This window comes from Sus scrofa, chromosome 6 (genome assembly GCF_054392235.1).
Source record: "Sus scrofa isolate SSC_HxYL_T2T_F1_AM1 chromosome 6, Sscrofa_HxYL_maternal_Yorkshire_Landrace_v2.0, whole genome shotgun sequence".
Lineage (NCBI taxonomy): Eukaryota > Metazoa > Chordata > Mammalia > Artiodactyla > Suidae > Sus > Sus scrofa.
In genome coordinates, this window is record NC_139388.1 from 69,956,961 (window position 1) to 69,973,748 (window position 16,788).

The window sequence follows — 16,788 nt, forward strand, 5'->3', positions numbered from 1 at the left end:
TTACCTTTTCAAAGAGACGTGTGCTTCCAGGAACAGGATGAGCCCTGAGTCAGGATGCATCCCCCACTGCCAGCACTTTCCAGAACAGCTGTCCTCCTCCAGAGTCTTCAGGAACCCTCACCCTTCCCCAAGGCACAGCAGCGTCCTCACCCTAGTCACAGACCACCGGTCAAAAGTTGACTTCCCAACAATGAGATATGAATCTGAATGAACAATTTAGAGTGCCAGGGTGGTGGGTGTGGGTGTGTCTACCTTCAGGCTCAAATGACCAAAGGAAGGTTGGGGATGTCCAAAGGATCAGAAGTACAACACTTGGAGGGTGGGCCACCAACTGGAACTTGATGAAAACTCTGGTTTAGCAGAAATCTGGTGACTAATGTGATGTGGAGCTCACTTGCTGGGGAGACAAGAATGGAGTCCTGCTGGCAGCAGATACTCTACGGACATTTTCAGTGAGTGGGCAGTGATGGATGTATGGTTCATTGGATGGAAGGATGAATGGCTGGATGGAAAGAAGGAAAGAAGGATGGATGATGGATAGATGGATGGGTGGATAGATGGATGGATGGGTGAATGGATGATGGATGGGTGGATGATGGATGGGTGAATGGATGGATGGGTGAATGGATGATGGATGGGTGGATGATGGATGGGTGAATGGATGGATGGGTGGATGGATGGATGAATGGATTGATGGATGGGTGGATAGATGGATGGATGGGTGAATGGATGATGGATGGGTGGATAATGGATGGGTGGATGGGTGAATGGATGGATGGGTGGATGGATGGGTGTGTGGATGGATGGGTGGGTGGGTTGATGGATGGGTAGATGGATGAGTGGATAGATGGGTGGATGGATGGATGGGTGTGTGGATGGATGGGTGGGTGGGTGGATGGATGAATGGATGGGTGAGTGGACAGTAAGAAGGAGGAAAAGAAGGTAGTTTATATGGATGCTTTGGACCCCCAGCTGCCTTCCAGGGTCAATGTCAGAGCTGCTGACAGGCAGGAGGTGCAAAGGCTGGTGAAGGTCCTGCTCCCTGACTGTCCTTATGGCTGGTTTTCTGAGTGGTTACACATATTGTCTTTCACTGCCCCCAGCCAGGGGTCTCCTGTCTAGGCTTCTGCCACATCATGAGAAATTGTACTTTTCTCTCACAGGAAGCCCTGGCCAAGCATGGGTGCTGGCGATCCCTAATCAATTATTCTTTAGTAAGTGTATCTCCTTCATTAGTCATTTCTTTGCCGCCTCATTGTCCCCTCTCAGGTTTCAGTGGATTTCAGGCATCACTGAGTACGAGATAATTTATTTTATTAGGCAATTTATTTTCTGGGTACATTTTTAAAGGTCAATTAATCAATATAAATGGAGGTGGGGGGAGGATGGGATCCAAATACTCCTGAGACAAGAGTTACACTTTGTGGGGAGAGAGCCCTGCTTTCCTCTTCTGACTTGGGAAAGATAAATGGGAGTCAGGTGGTGCCAGCATGGGGGCACCTGAGCAGTGAGGTTGCCTCTAGGGAAGATGGCGGCTACAGCAAAAAGTAGGGAGGTGAAGCAAGGAGAGGCAGAGGGAGACAGAACCTGGCCTGGGGTCCAGGGTCTGGGGTCCGGGGTCCAGGGCCAGCTCAGGTATCATCCAAGCTGAGTGGGAGCCAGGCTCCTGGAGGGAAAGGAATATTTCACACAGCTGATCCATCCATGAAGCCAAAGTGAGACTCAGGCATCCACAGCACCTGGTAAATAATAAAAACACACAATAAATATTTAAGGAGGCAGACTCGTGCTCCCAGCCCAGAGTGTACTGCCAGTGGATGGTTCATCTGCTTCACGCAGCCAGTTTCCCGGCCATATAGGTTTCTAATCACAGGAGGGAGAGGGAGAGGGTGGTAGGGTGGATGTGATGCCAGTGCCAAGCTCTGCCTTCCAACCTTTGTTTTCAGGGAGCAGGAATGAGCAGGATCATCAGAGCAAAATACCGGGGGTTCTTCAGAGTTCGGGAGTTTTTTCCAGGAAGATATTTCCCTCCCATGAGTTTCTCGGTGATTAATATCATTGCTCATTGATTGTTATGTAATCAGCCTTAATAGCAGCCAGGAAAGAATACTTAACTCTGTGTACAGAAATTTGCAGTGTGATCTCATGTCATCCTTTTGAGCGTGAAGCAGGTGTCAGTCCTGTATTTCACCTGAGGAGACAAGAGCCAAGAGGCTGCCCAGGCAGTTCACCCCCATGTGCGAGGGCTTGACCTCAGACCTCCAACTCCCCTGCCTGGCAGTGCCCCTGTGACAGGTGATACTGGTGGTCCTGAAAATAACAGATGCCTGGGCTCTGAAGCCGCCCGCAGCCTCGTGGAAGAGGGACGTTTCTCCAAGGGTGGTCTGCCCACCTCTTGCCAACCACGCTGGGTCACAGGAAGCAGGTCATTTCAGAGAAAAAAAATCAGTGGAATACTTTCGTTTATATGTGTTTCACAGAAATCCCATTATGCTTTTAATGACTGCTCTGCTCCTAAAGATTGTACACAGACACAACTCTGGGCTGGTTCCCTTGAGCAGAAATGAACAGGCTGCCTTATTCTAGGTTATCACATTTTCAAATAATTGGCATGGTATTACGTTTGTAAACATCTGTGCTTTCCTTTTTTGGGAGTGGTATAATCTGTTCCCAGTTCCCAGAAAGGGAGGAACCATTCAAAAGCAGCTCATTGAAGTCAAAAACTAGTGATACAAATGGAAACACAAAAAGCACAACTTGGAAACAATGAAACAAGGTAAATAGCCTGGGCAGGACTCCAGAGCAAACATAGAAGCAATCCATGGGTCCCTGGTCCAGTGGGGCTGGGTGTGAGGGGTCTGCAAAGGCCAGCAGAAAGAAAGGGCTTAAAAAAGGACAGTGGAAGATATCTGAGAGCCAGAACTTAGCTGGAAGCCTGGGGTCTCCAGGATGTGGTCTCTTAGATGACTTTCCAACAGTGACAAGACACCGTGGAAGCCTTCAGTTCATTTTCCAAAGACCAAAGAGATACGCAGTTCAACCAAGTGAGCTAATCTCGACAAAAGCTAAATTATGTTTCCTGGTGCAAAACTGATGAGTGATCCATTTTGTCACTGTGGACAGAAGTGGGGGACCAGAACAATAAAGGCATCATTCAAAACTGCACACCTTAGAGCAGCGAGAGACATAATTGCTGGGAGGTTTGGGGAACTAGCTGCAAAGGGAAAGGCACTGATGACTGGAGAGGACACAGGGTGACAGTTTGGCACCATACGTCTATCCCATAGTCCTCCTGGGCACGTAGCACGTGTTGGTGCCATTGCTGTGTGTGCACGGCACCCCTCTTACAGCGTAGCTGGATAAAACCGTTGGGGGGTGAGGTGTGAGCATTTCACATGGAGCTAGAGGAGCTTGGAGATGCCTGGGTCCAAGGCACAGGTGAGGGGCGTTTTCGAGTTGCCCATGATGCTTTTGTGAGCTGTGATCATGCCTCGGTCAGCCCTGAGGGTGTGCCACCCGTGCACATGGGCAGGGATGGGGACCTGGTGTCCAGGTCACCAGGGACCCTGAGTGCCAGCAGCAGGATCTGTGTGTGGGGATGGAGGGCAGCATATGCTGAAAGTAGGGAGATGGAGCCCAGCATGCCCACCATGCCAGAAAATGCAATATTCCACTTTCCCACTTAAAGCTGTGGGGACAGCGCTCCTAGGACATTTGAAATGAGAGGAGGGTTGCAAATAGCTCTTCATAATCCTCCTCATCCCAGGAAAGGGCTGTCAGTCCAAGACTGACACTCAGGTTTCAAAGCCAAGAAAAAGACATCAGGGCCATCTGAGAAGACTGACCCATGGTGGACAGGCTCCAGATTTCATTCAAGTCCAGCACATGGTGGTTTTCTTGGCTGGCCAGAGCAGGACATCAGGGATGCCTATTGGAGAGATTCAAAACTCCATCCATTGTTCCCTGGGATGAGGAAGGAATTTCCCAGAGTGCAATGCAATGATACAGCTCTCCCTCTTCCCTGCTGAGACATCTCAATTCCCTATCTGAATCCACCTGCCACTGCCCAGAGCCTGGAAAACCACCTTCAGTGAAAAGCTTCTCAGGGCCGGTCTTCGTCACCTGTGGTCCTCCAGTGACGATCTGCCTCCCTGTTCTGATGAAGCCTGAGGGCTGCTGTGGAGATAGTGGCCACCTGGCAGACAGAGATATGGACATTGAGTGGACAGAGGCCGGGCCCGGGTGCCCAAGTTCTCTCTTGGATGTCTCTCCCCAACTCATCCTGGCAGCCCTGGCTCCTGCCTGCTGCCCACTGCCCAGGGAGTGACCCTCGGCACAGCACAGCTTGATCCCTGCTGCCCAGGGCCCACCCTATCCCTGTTCCAGCAGCCAGTGCTGGGATCCTGCACCCGGGGAGGGGTGTTGGCCCTCTGATCAGATGCCAGCTTGCTTTTTCTGGAAAGATCCAGAGACTGTGTGTTGAGCGTCTTCTCCCTGCCCCTGGCTCCTTCACACCTGATCTGATAAATATCTGATCGCGGGGGTTTGCCGAGAGGAAGGCTCAGAGAGAGAAGTGGGTTCAGAACAGGTGCAGCCATGGGAGAGCAGGCTTGGGGCTCAGGCCTCCTGCGTGTGGCTGTCCTGCCACAAGACGCCAGGACACTTATGTTTAATGGGCTCCCATCTGTACACGGATGTAGGCTGTGCAGCCAGAAGCAAGGGGACCCTTGAACAACTTGTTCCAAGGAGAACTGAGGCTGTGGGAGTCTCGGCCCCTTCCTACGGACGCATCTCCCAGATTTTTCCAGAAGGCCCTTGCCACATGGAAGTGGGGTGGGATCGCTGGAAGGGACTGAGTAATTAGCCCCAATTTATATTAATGGCATTTTAGATTAGCTGCAGCTGAGCCTGGCTTCCGCTCTGTGCACTGGGGAACCAGATGGAAGGGGAAATGCAAAAATATAAATAAAAAAGTGAAAAAGAGGAAATGGTGGTGCCAGTTGTGCAGGAAGAGGCAGAGTAGGGGAGTGGGAGCCTGAGGGAGCTGTCTCTCAGCTCCCAAGGGCCCTCCGTTCTGGTAACGGGGCCGCCCCCTCGCCCAGCGGAGCCCCTGCAGCCGTGTCTGCTGATCTGGACTCCGGCCTCTGATCCCTGGCGATGAGTGGGGGACTGGTCCACCACAGGCACCATCTTCCTGACTCTGAGAGGCAGCATTCACTCCCTTGATCCTTCGAGAGACTCTTTGGCATTCTTTTAAAAATGACAGCTTTGAAGGATTCTTTTCTTAGCATGGAAAACACATCCATAAATCTATATTAAGAAATGGAACACAATAGACTCTTGGGGTTGAGAGAAGTTGGCCTTTGGACAGACTGCCGAAACCTTCAGAGTGTGACGGGGGCTCTGAAGGCATCGTTTGCTGTTAGTTGATGCTCTGCCACCTCCAGGGCCCTTCTGCCCCTTTGCTCCGGGAGAGCGGTCTGGAGGAGACCACCAACGACCAAGGAGGCAGATTGATCTGAAATTGGCTGCTGTCTAGAATTGAGAGATTAGGAAAGCAAAACAAACCACGACTCCATCTCCTGGTTTCTCTCTCTGTCCCCCTTCCACCCCCTTCCCCACCCACTTGCTCATCTGGATGCTCTGGCTGGGTGGGGGTGGGGGGCATGTTCCTGGTATGTGATTCTATTTCCTTGGAAACTGATCCATTTGGTCTCAACCTTAAGCTTGGTGCTCTGGTCCAGGTCAGTGTTTGCTGCAGGCTCATTGTGCACCCCCCAGGCACAGCCCCTCTGAGAAGCTCACCCGGTGCCCATGTCAGGGTTGCAGGGTGCTGCTGGCACTGGCACTCTTCTTGGCCTGGTCTGTCACCCTCAGTCCCTTAGGTGGGCTTTTGCTGGCCTCGGGCAGTTCCAGGTTTGTGTTCACCATGCAGTGCTCAACAGGTGATTTAGAGGGATGCTCAGATGGCATCCCAGGATACCCCAGCTCAGCTGCCTGGTCTCCCCAGACCTTTAGCTGTGTCTCCTCCACCCAGAGAGTTAGAGGCTCTGCCTGGGACACCTCCCCCCCGCTGCCTTCTCCCCTGGGAATTATCCTGGGACCCCTTCCCTGAGAATCCTCACCTGCAGAAATGGCTGTGAGTCAACCTTCCCACCACACTCAGAAAATCCTGTTTAATTCCTGCCTCCAGCTTCTTGTGATAAAGACTCATCAAGGTTGAGCAGCAGGGGAGAAGTTTTTCTGGACCATCTTTGAAGGGACCATATTTTCTCTTTCTTTATACTTCTTATTTTTATTTATTTAGTTTTGGCTTTACCCATGCCTTGTGGATGTTCCTGGGCCAGGGGTCAAACCTCAGCCACAGCAGTGACAACACCAGACCCTTAACCCACTGGCCACAAGAGAACTCCTCTTTACCCCTTTTTACATCTCTTCCATGGAGACCAGCTTAAGAGGTAATGCCCTGGAAGCTCCCACGTGGTGCAGTGGGTTAAGGTTCCAGTCTTGTTGCATCTGTGGTTCGGGCCTGCTCCCTGGCCTGAGAACTTCCACATGCCACTGGTGCAGCCAAAAAAAAAAAAAGAAAGAATGCCTTAGCGAAGGCTTGCCTGACCTCTCAGCCATGGGGTGGCCCCCTGCCCACCCCCACCCCCACAATTCCTGCCAGCCAAGAAGCTCAAAGATGTAAATATCTACGTGTGTGATCTGCATCCCTTGGCATGGGAGCTGGTGGTGACAGGCCCTTCCATTTATCAACATCCGTGCTTTATAAACAACAGCCTGTCCCAGGCCCGTGGGGGCTGTCAGCCTGACCAGGGAATGGGGGCCTCTGTGGGTTGGTGGGGCCTAGACATTAGATATGTTTGTGCTGCTCAGACACCAGCCCGTCTCCAGGCATCTACATCAGGCTAACACTTCAGATAAGAAGCAGACGCCTTTTCAGCATCAGGCTCTCAGCAGATGCTTGGGCAGAGGGACTGTCCTGAGAAGAGAGTGGCCCCAAACCGGAGGTCCACTGTGCCTCTGTCCCAAGACCTGGCACCACCCGTCTTCCTCCAAGACCATGACTGTGTTTCAGGAAAGTCATCAGTTGGTGTGACCTTGACACGATGCTGTTGATGATTCACACCGGAAACTTCTAGGGCCCATGAAAACAAGGTGGGCAGAAGTCCACACTGATAAAAAAAAATTCTTCATTTGTCCAAAGACCCCATCCTGTGAACTGTGAATTGCTCTGGTGCACAGGTGTGTTCGTGACAGAAGAAATGCATAGACTACGAAACTGAGAGCAGAAATATTAGGAAACACCCCAAGCAGAGAGAAGGTAAAGCTTTTTTTTTTTTTTTTAAAGATGTCAACGGGAAAGCAGAATTCAATAAAAATGGGAAATTGATGAAAAAGCATATGTTAGTCAATGCGACTGTTGTGAACATGGAAGTTCAGATGCATCAGAGGAAGACTTTGGGGAGGGGTGCTTGTTGATAAAACCCTCATGATTCCTAGGAAAATCTCCCTGGCCTGGGGCCATGGATTTATAGAGGGCAGATGGACAGCAGGCTGGGAGGGCACCTTCTGAGAGTGACCGGCTGACAATGAGGATGAAAAAGGATTTCTGGTCCAGCCTGGAACTCCATGGTGGCTCAACAATGGGATGGAGGAAGAGCTGCAGGAGTGTCCTGGTGGGAGAGAGCGAGAAGGGGATCGGGGGCAGCTGCTCCATTCTGCTACGTGGGCGGGTTTTGACCCACTTCAGGATGTGGATAATTCTGGATAGGAAGGAGTGACAATGAAGCCACAGTGGATGGAGAGGATGCAAGCAGAGCTGGGTGGCTTCAAGAGTCTCCAGGACAGACTGCTAATCATCATGGTTTGACAGCTGAGAACAAGGGAGGCATGGTCATTGGCCCAAAGAGCATGCATAAGCATTCATGGATGGCTCTCGGGTCTCTGCACCTCTCCCTCTCTGACCTCCCATCCCGATCCTGCCCTGCCCTTCTGGGGGCACACAGGGGACTCCAAGAAGGACCCCAGCCCTTTGCCATTGTTGATTCATTCAGGGGTACGTGCCTGACCTAAGAAAAGCCATTAATTAAATCCCTTTTCTGGGAGCTTAGAAATTCGGAAAAAATTGAGGTGGCTGAAGCAGTAATATACCAAATTCCAGACTGCTGGAGCCCAGTGTCTCTTCCATGAGGATGGGGAAGCTAAGAAGGGCATTCTGTAGCAGGGGAGGGGAGAGCAACAGATGTGCACAGAGAAGCATGAGATACTTCAGGAGACGACCTGGACTATCTCTTCTGGTCCCAGGATTGGTCCATCTCTAGCTCTGATGTTCCTACCAACTTTTCCTTGAATTCTGTGAGATTCTCCAAGATAATTTCAAGACTCCCTCTTAGCTTCAGTGAGTAGAATTGGAGTTCTTTCACTGACCAATTCATAAGGGAAGGATAGGTGGGTAGAGGGAGAGCTGTGTGGCACACAGCTCCCCAGCTGACTCAAATCTCCTCCCTCCTGCCCACGGTGGGGCTTCCCTGGCTCCATGCCCACTTCCTCGTTGGTTTTCAAATGTAGTCCATTTGCCCGGCTAAGGTATCTCACAAAGCCTGTGCTGCAGGCAGCCAGGTGCTGCCCACTTGAATATAGAGCTAGATTTACAGTCCATTTTTTCAGCCCATGCTAGGTTCCTTCTGCTGCAGACAAATCCAAGGGTCCCTCAAACTGTCAGGCTTGGGCCACACTGGAAAGTTTTCAAACGACAGATAAACTGTGGAGGAAGAGGCCTTTGAGAATCCCAGGTGGACAGAAGCAGGTCAGGAGATGATAGTGAACACAAACTTCCAGAAAAGAAGCATTTTCAAGGCTGGGCAGAGAAGCTTAACACACTTGCAAGAAGCAGGAGTCTGGAGAGAAAATGGATTAACCTGAAAAGCTCCCTGCAGCATGAAATATGCTCACAAACAGAGTCAGCATTCAGTGGAGCTCACGCAGAAAGGTTGGAGGAAGCCCCAGGGAAAGACATTGCTCGGAAAAACCGCCAGCTCCGGAGGTGTGCTGGTCTCTCCTTCAGCACCCAGGACAGCGCCATGCCCTTTGGTGGAAGGTGAATGGACCTAAGATGTACTCAGACTATAGCTGGATGTCGCTGGAGGAAGATGATTGAAATCCTGACCTGTCAGAGTTGGCAATGACCTTAACAATAATATAAGTAACTTAATTTTATAGCTGAGGAAGCTGAGGTGACACCGGGGAAGTACTTTGATCTGGGTCATGCTATTAGTTTAGGAGGAAATGGACCAGATTTCAGGCTTCTAGATTTTCCATAAAGCTCCCATCTCATTTTGCAAACACGAAGCCCAAGTGTTCACTGAAAGGAATGGGATCACGGCAAAGGGGAACATGGGCTCAGGGGTTGGTCTGTCAAGTTATAAGCTGGGGCGGCAGTGGGGGTGGACAGGCAGTTTGGGGTGAGTAGGTGCAAACTCTTACACTTAGAATGGATAAGCAATGTGGTCCTACAGCACAGCACAGGGAACTGTGTCCAATCTCTTGGGACAGATCCTGATGGAAGATAATGTAAGAGAGGGAATATACATATGAATGGGTCCCTCCGACATACAGCAGAGATGGACACAACATTGTAAGTCAACATACTTTAATTAAAATGTCGGAAGCCCGTTACTGACACTAAGTGGCGCCTTCTAACCCCTTCAGCCCTGATCTTCTTATTGGTAAAATGAAGATGTTACTATTTACACTTTAATCATACGGTTGTCATGAGGATTTAATGAGAGGATGTAGGTGGACACTCAGTGGAAAGAAAAAAGTTACTCCCTACTTTAGAGGTGAGGAAACAGCTTTAGAACTTTCCCAAGGACATTCAGCTGGCTAGAGGTCAGAGCTTGGTTTGGCAATGCTCCACAGATCACTGAGTCCTTGCTAACTTTTTTCACTCTTCTTTTCTCCCTTCTGTTCAGGTTGGATGACTGAGATATCTTCCATGCCTCTTTCCTCTGTCATCACCACTATGCTATCAGGGAGTTTTTAAAATTGCAGTCATTGCATTTTTCAGTCTTAATCTTCTATTTCTTTGCTGAAATTCCCTATATGTTAATTTCAAGAGGGCTCCCTTTACTTATTGGAGAATTTTTATAGCAGATGCTTTAAAGCCTACTGGATAATCCCAACATCTGTGTCACCTTGTCATTATCGTCTATTAACTGTCCTTTTCTCATGAGTTTGAGGTTTTCTTGCTTCCCTGTATACTGAGTAATTGTGGATTGCATCCTGGACATTAACAATACCATGTTATGTGTCTCTGGGTCTTAACTGAACCTTACATAGAATGCTGATATTTTTGTTGGTTTGGAAGACCATCAACCTGGTCCTGTTCCGGCCATGTTCCAACCCACTGAGGGTTGTGGTTTTCTGCCAGCTTTGTTTCCAAAGCCTTTGCATTGCTGTTTGTATTTGTTCTGCCTGCCTGCCTCTCGGTGGCCACCCTGGGACTGGGGAGGACGTCTATCATTTTAGTTCAGTTCTCAGGGTGTTTTCCCACACTTTTTGAGATCAGATCCACACCGGCAGGGTTTGGGAATAAGCCTGGACGTTTCCCAAGCTTTTTCCTCTCTGTAATCTCTCCAAAGCTTCCTGATTCTTTAGGATTCCCTTTTAGGTTCTGTGGCCAGAAAGTTAGGGCTTTATTTATCCTACTCTTTCAGGCACTTCTTACAATGAACTCCACCTGGGGCCAGATGGTGGAGGACAAAGAAAGAATAAAAGCCATGATGAGAGGGAGGGTCCTACCTACTCTTTCAGGAGAAGGGTCTCCTCCCATGGGGTCTTAGCTCCTGTGGGCTCCCACTGAGGCTGCTCTTGCAACTGCCATGTGGAGGTGGAGTATGAGAAGGGAGGAAAGAAAAAACAGGAGGTTCCTTAACTCTGAGGGAGTGTTAGAGACCCTCTCCTCACACCAGAACTAGAGGGCTTCTCCTGGAGCCCTCTCTGTCCTCATCAATATCCACATCTGGTTTGGTGTTGAGCCTAGACACGGAGATACTAGAGGAAAATAAATGGCAAACTCGTCACTGGCTCATCAACACTTTGAATTCTGGTCTTCGTCCTCCACCTGCCTGCCTGTCGATTTGCAGAGTCTCACCGAACTGCTCCGTGCACTCTGCTCAGCATTTAGAGCTGCAGGCTGTGGGAGAGGCAGAGCGGACACAGCTCACCTCAGCTCACCCTCGGGGCTTGGCTGACATATGCACATTTGTGTGATTTCAGCCGGCTTGGTCCTCTGGGACCCTTAGCCTCTTGGACGCTCCCAGGGCAGCCCTGGGAAGGAACATCTCCATGGCAGAGCTCCAGAAGTATTTCCCATGGAATTGCATCAGACTGCCAAGGGCAACCATCAAGACTTGTGGAAAATTAAAAAAGCTGGAGTTGCCACCTGCCCGTAGTAACACTAGATGGAAAATACACTTCCTGCCCCAAAGATCCTTGTTAAAAGATCTGAAGCTGTTAGGGGAGTTCCCGACCTGGGTCAGTGGTAACGAACCTGACTAGGATCCATGAGGACTGGGGTTCAATCCCTGGCCTTACTCTGTGGGTTAAGGATCTGGTGTTGCTGTGAGCTGTGGTGTAAGTTGCAGATTTGGCTTCGATCCCGTGTTACTGTGGCTGTGGAGTAGGCGGGCAGCTGCAAATCCAACTTGACCCCTAGCCTGGGAATTTCCATATGCTTCAGGTACGGCCCTAAAAAGACAAAAACAAACAAACAAACAAACAAAGAACAGAAGCTGTGAGGTAAAGTACAGACTTAAGTTCTTCGAAAGCAAAACTGTGGCATTTTCACAGACCCAGCCCTGATGGCATAGAAGGCAGGTCTCCCCTGGTCTCAAACTTTCTCCTGGCTGCTCAGCTCTGGTCCATTTCCACTGTGGTGGTTTCTCAAGTAGCTCATTCCTTCCTGGGCATCCATAAGTCTCCTGGGGACTCCCATTATGGAGGACCATAGGCTGGGTGTCTGAGGCAGCAGTAACTGATTCTCCCACAGGGCTGAGCTGGAAGGCTCTGATCAAGGGCTTGGCAGAATCAGTTTCTCCTGGGGACTCTGTGAGCACCGTTCTGTGTCTCTCTGGATTCTGGTGGTTTTTTAGCCATCTTCACAGGTAGATGTGTCACCCCATCTCTGGTCTCATCTTTGGGCAGCTTTCTCCCTGGGTTCTCCAAAATTTCCCCTTTTTATAAGGGCACCGTCTTATTGGTGCCCTATTCCAGTATGACCTCATCTTCTTTTTGTCTTTTTAGGGCTGCACCCACAGCATATGGAAGTTCTCAGGCTATGGGTAGAATCCAAGCTGCAGGTGCAGGCCTACACCACAGCCACAGAAACACCGGATCTGAGACATAGCTTGTGGCAATGCCGGATCCTTAACCCACTGAACAAAGCCAGGGATTAAACCTGCATCCTCACAGACACTAGTCAGGTTCTTAAGCCACTGTGCCACCACAGGAACTCGTGACTTCATCTTAACTCAGCTAATTGTATCCGCAATGAACCTATTTCCAAATTAGGTCACATTCAGAGGTTCTTGGGGTGAGCACTTTAGCTTATAAATTTGGGGGGTGTATAATTTACCCACGACACCTCCTCCTGGCCATGCTCATTTGTAGGGAGAGGGTACTTTCTTGAAACCTCTGACTTTGGGTCTGGTAATGGGGTTTGTTTTGGCCAAGGAATGTGACTGAATATGGTAGAGGCCATTCCTGGCAGCAACTTCAAAAATGTGTGATGTGGGGAGTGCGGGGATGTGCTTGGGCTGTGGGATGGAAATCCTGTGAAATCGGATTTTTATGATTGTTATACAACTACAGATGTGATAAATTCATTTGAGTAATAAAAAAATGTGTGATGTATGCAAACTATTGCTTTTGGAATGGATTAGCAATGAGATCCTGCTGTGTAGCACTGAAAACTATGTCTGGTCACTTATGATGGAGCATGATAGTGGGAGAAAAAAGAATGTATACATGTATGTGTAACTGGGTCTCCTTGCTGTACAATAGAAGCAAAAATTGTATTGGGGAAATAACAATAAAAAATTAATTAAAAAAAAGAAAAAAAATATGTGACAAGGTTTGGCCTGAGTCTTCTCTTCACTACGAGAACAGCAGGTTCAGGTATGCGTGTTCCTTCAGGCTGCGTCTTGAAAAAAAGACATGTGAAACTCTGCCTGACCTAGCAGAGCCCAGCAGAGGCCAGGAGAACCCCGTGGACCCCAGTAAAACTTCGCAGCGCTCAGCAGAGCCACAGTCACTCTACAGCCCTGATGTACAATGAGGAAGAAATAATTGTTTTTGTCGTAAGCCCCTGAGATATTGCGATGTTTGTTACTGCAACGGAAACTGACGATTACACTAATTTTCAGCATAATGAGTAGCCAGAGGGAACCACAGACACTAGCTGGAAGCCGACTTGGCAAGGGTACTTAAAACCTCCATCACACACCCTGAAAATATCCTGTGGCTTTAAAGCACATGACTGCCGATCAGAGCACAGCAGCATCAAGCTCACCGCCATCTGATCAGAGACCCACCCGGATTGAGGCACATGAGACCCGATGTAACTGATGTCTATGAATTCATCAGACGAGTTTCTGCTGTGAAATGCAAGGGGACAGGGACAGTGTGTTCTCCAAGTCCCTCCCCAGAGCCGCTGGAGCCTGGGGTTCTGCTGGGATCGTGAGAGGTGTTCCGGACACAAGCAGATCAAGGCCTCTGGGCAGGCTCCCGAGCTGCGATGCTGTCCCTCACGTCCTTCCTTTGGAACTCCGCTCATCCTTCCCAAGTGCCAGGGCAGCTGACTTTGTGGTCATTCAATCTAGAGAGGGTTTGTCTTCAGCTCTTGGCCCCCAGGGTTGCCCTGGGAGGCCAGGCCTTTGCGCTCCAGTGGAGAGAACCCTGCAGAGGGTCTTTGTGTGACAGCGGTGTTGGACGGGGCTTCCCCTGCTGTGTCCAGGTCTTGCCCGGCACACCCCACAGGGAGGCCTGCACTTGGCTGCATCCATCCCTGGCTGCTACTCCGCTGCCTCATTGCCTGACCCCGCCCTGTGAGGGGAGGCTCTGGTTTCGGCTGTGCTCGCCCTCGAGTGGGGCGGGCTGAGTTATTTCAGGAGCTGGAGGAGCTTCCAGCGTCTCGGTAACCAGATGGTCTTGAAATTGCTGATCAGAACTGTCAGGTTAGGCCCTGGCCTTGGGGGGACAGTTAATTAAGTGGAAGGACCAGACTCTCGACTTTACGTGAGGGAGCGAGGCTGCCGCTGAGCCAGGGCTTTAAGAGGAAGGCCTCCTGCTGTGCCAGTTTATCAACGTGCTTGGGGCCTCGAAAATTAGGGCCCTTCCCTTGTGTCTGCCCTTGTTCGGCTCTCAGGGTGGGTTGTAGAAAGTGAGTTTTCAAGGTTCCTGTTGTGGCTCAGCGGTAACGAACTGGCGAGTATCCACGAGGTTGTGGGTTTGATCCCTGGCCCAGCTCAATGGGTTAAGGATCTGGTGTTGCTGTGGCTGTGGCGAAGGTCACAGCTCTGGCTTGGATTCGATCCCTGGCCTGGGAATGCCATACGCTGTGGTTGCGGCCACAAAAGAAAAAAAAGAAAAAGGAACGAGGGTTCAGGAAGTAGCCACTGAGCACAGTTGCTGCCCAGCACCTCCCTGGGCCTGTGCGTGGGGCCGGGACTCAGGAACCTCCCTTGGGGACCTCTCCCCATCTCTCTCTCTGACATGGGCCATCCCTAAAGCTGCAGCCCAGTGTGTAGCCTGGAGGTGGCCCAGATGGGCAGGGCGGAGGGCGCCAGCCTGCACTGAGTCTGCCCACGCGGGAGTGGGCTCTCCTTGGCTCTTCTTTGAATCGGCTCAGGGAAGATGAATGACTAACCCTCTGCCCAGAGAGGTCCTCACCCGAAAACCCCACTTGAGCATCAGAGCCGCCACTCTGGCTTCTATGCTCCAGATTCGTTTTCTCAAACTGTAGGATACAAATCAATACATTTCAGAGATGCCGGGCCCAAGAGAGTGCTCAGCCCGGAGGCCTTTCAAGGATTTCTCTCTCTTTTAGACACTTAACAAGGCTTTGGTGGCAGGAGGGCCCTTGGGGAGGTGCGAGGCATCTGACAGCGGCCTGATGGCCACTCTCAATCAAGCCGGCGCCCAGACCCATGAGCCTTGCGGGTGTCCGTCTCCCTGTCTCACTGGTGATGGGCGTTTCTCCCGGAGGCATGGGCCTGTGATCCGGGGAAGCCAGACTGTTTGGATAGAAACGAGGGGTCTGAGAAGAAGATAATAATAATAAAAAAAGGAGTTCCTTTCGTGGCTTAGAGGAAATGAATCCGAGTAGGAACCATGAAGTTGTTGGTTCGATCCCTGGCCTCGCTCAGTGGGTTAAGGATCTGGTGTTGCCGTAAGCTGTGGTATAGGTCGCAGATGTGGCTTGGATCCCATGTTGCTGTGGCTGTGGTGTAGGCCGGTGGCTAAGGCTCTGATTCCACCCCTAGCCCGGGAAGGTCCATATGCTGTGGGTGTGGCCCTAACCCCCACACCCACCCCCCAAAAAAAAGAAAAAAAGAAAGAAACCAGGGTTCTGAAATCCAACGTCACATCTGAGGTTAAAACCTTTGGATGCTCCTGCGTGGCCTGCGGGCAGCCACCAAGGGCTCTTCGAGCACGGCAAAGGCAGGAGGGGGCTGGGCGGACAGAAGGACATTCAGGAGGCCATGCATGCATCGCGGGGGAAGCTCAGCGCTGCTTTGCCCTTTGGGACGTCTTGGGGGTGTGGGACAAGCTGGAAAAGTGAGCAGGAGCAGGGTGTGAGTGTCAAGGGGCCCCCGGACCCATGCCTCGTGTATGTGTGTATGTGTGAGCCTGTCTGTGTGCACATGTGTGTATATATGTATATGTGTGTGCAGGTGTATATGCTTGTGTGTGTGTGTGCATGTCTGTGTGCATGTGTGTGTGGGGTGTGTGTGTGTGTGTTTGTGTGTGTAGAGGCTTCCCCACACCAACGAGTGGTTCTCAGATGCCAGCAGGTGCCTCCGAATTTGACTCAATCCTGACAGTCTTCACTGGGAGAGAAGGACTCGAGGTTAAGGACTCGAGGTTAAGGACTCAGCCCTGCAGTGCCACCCCTGTCTTCAGACACCAGAGCGCTGACCCCAGACACCAATCCTAACTCCAGACACCAGTCCTGTAACCCCAGACACCAGTCCCAACCCCAGCTTGTCACCTGTGCTCCTGACCAACCCTATAAATCAGAGGTTCCCATGATCCCCTCCTCAGGTCTGGTGAATTTGCCAGAAGGGCTCCCAGACCTCAGGAGCCCTGTTTACCCACTAGATTACCACTGCTATAAAAGGATAGAACAGAACACAGACCCACAGCCAGGTGAAGCCATACACAGGAGGTTCTGTCCTCAGGACCCATGTGGTTCCCCAGCCTGGGATCTCTCCTCCAAAAGGGCCAAACCTTTCCTTTTGGGTTTTTATGGAGGCTTCATTAAATAGGCGTGATGGACTAAATCAGTGGCCAGTGAGTGGGATTAATTCAACCTCCAGAGGTCATGGGTGGGACGGAAAGTTCCAACCCTCCAATCACAGGGCTGGTTCTCCTGGGGACCAGCACCTGCCCTTGCTTGGTTGGGAGTCAAAAGTCACCTTCCCTGAGGTGTTTTCAGAGACAGAGAACTAGAGACCAGATTTTATCCTGTGGCTCCAATTGCTCAGGAAACTCCAACAGTTT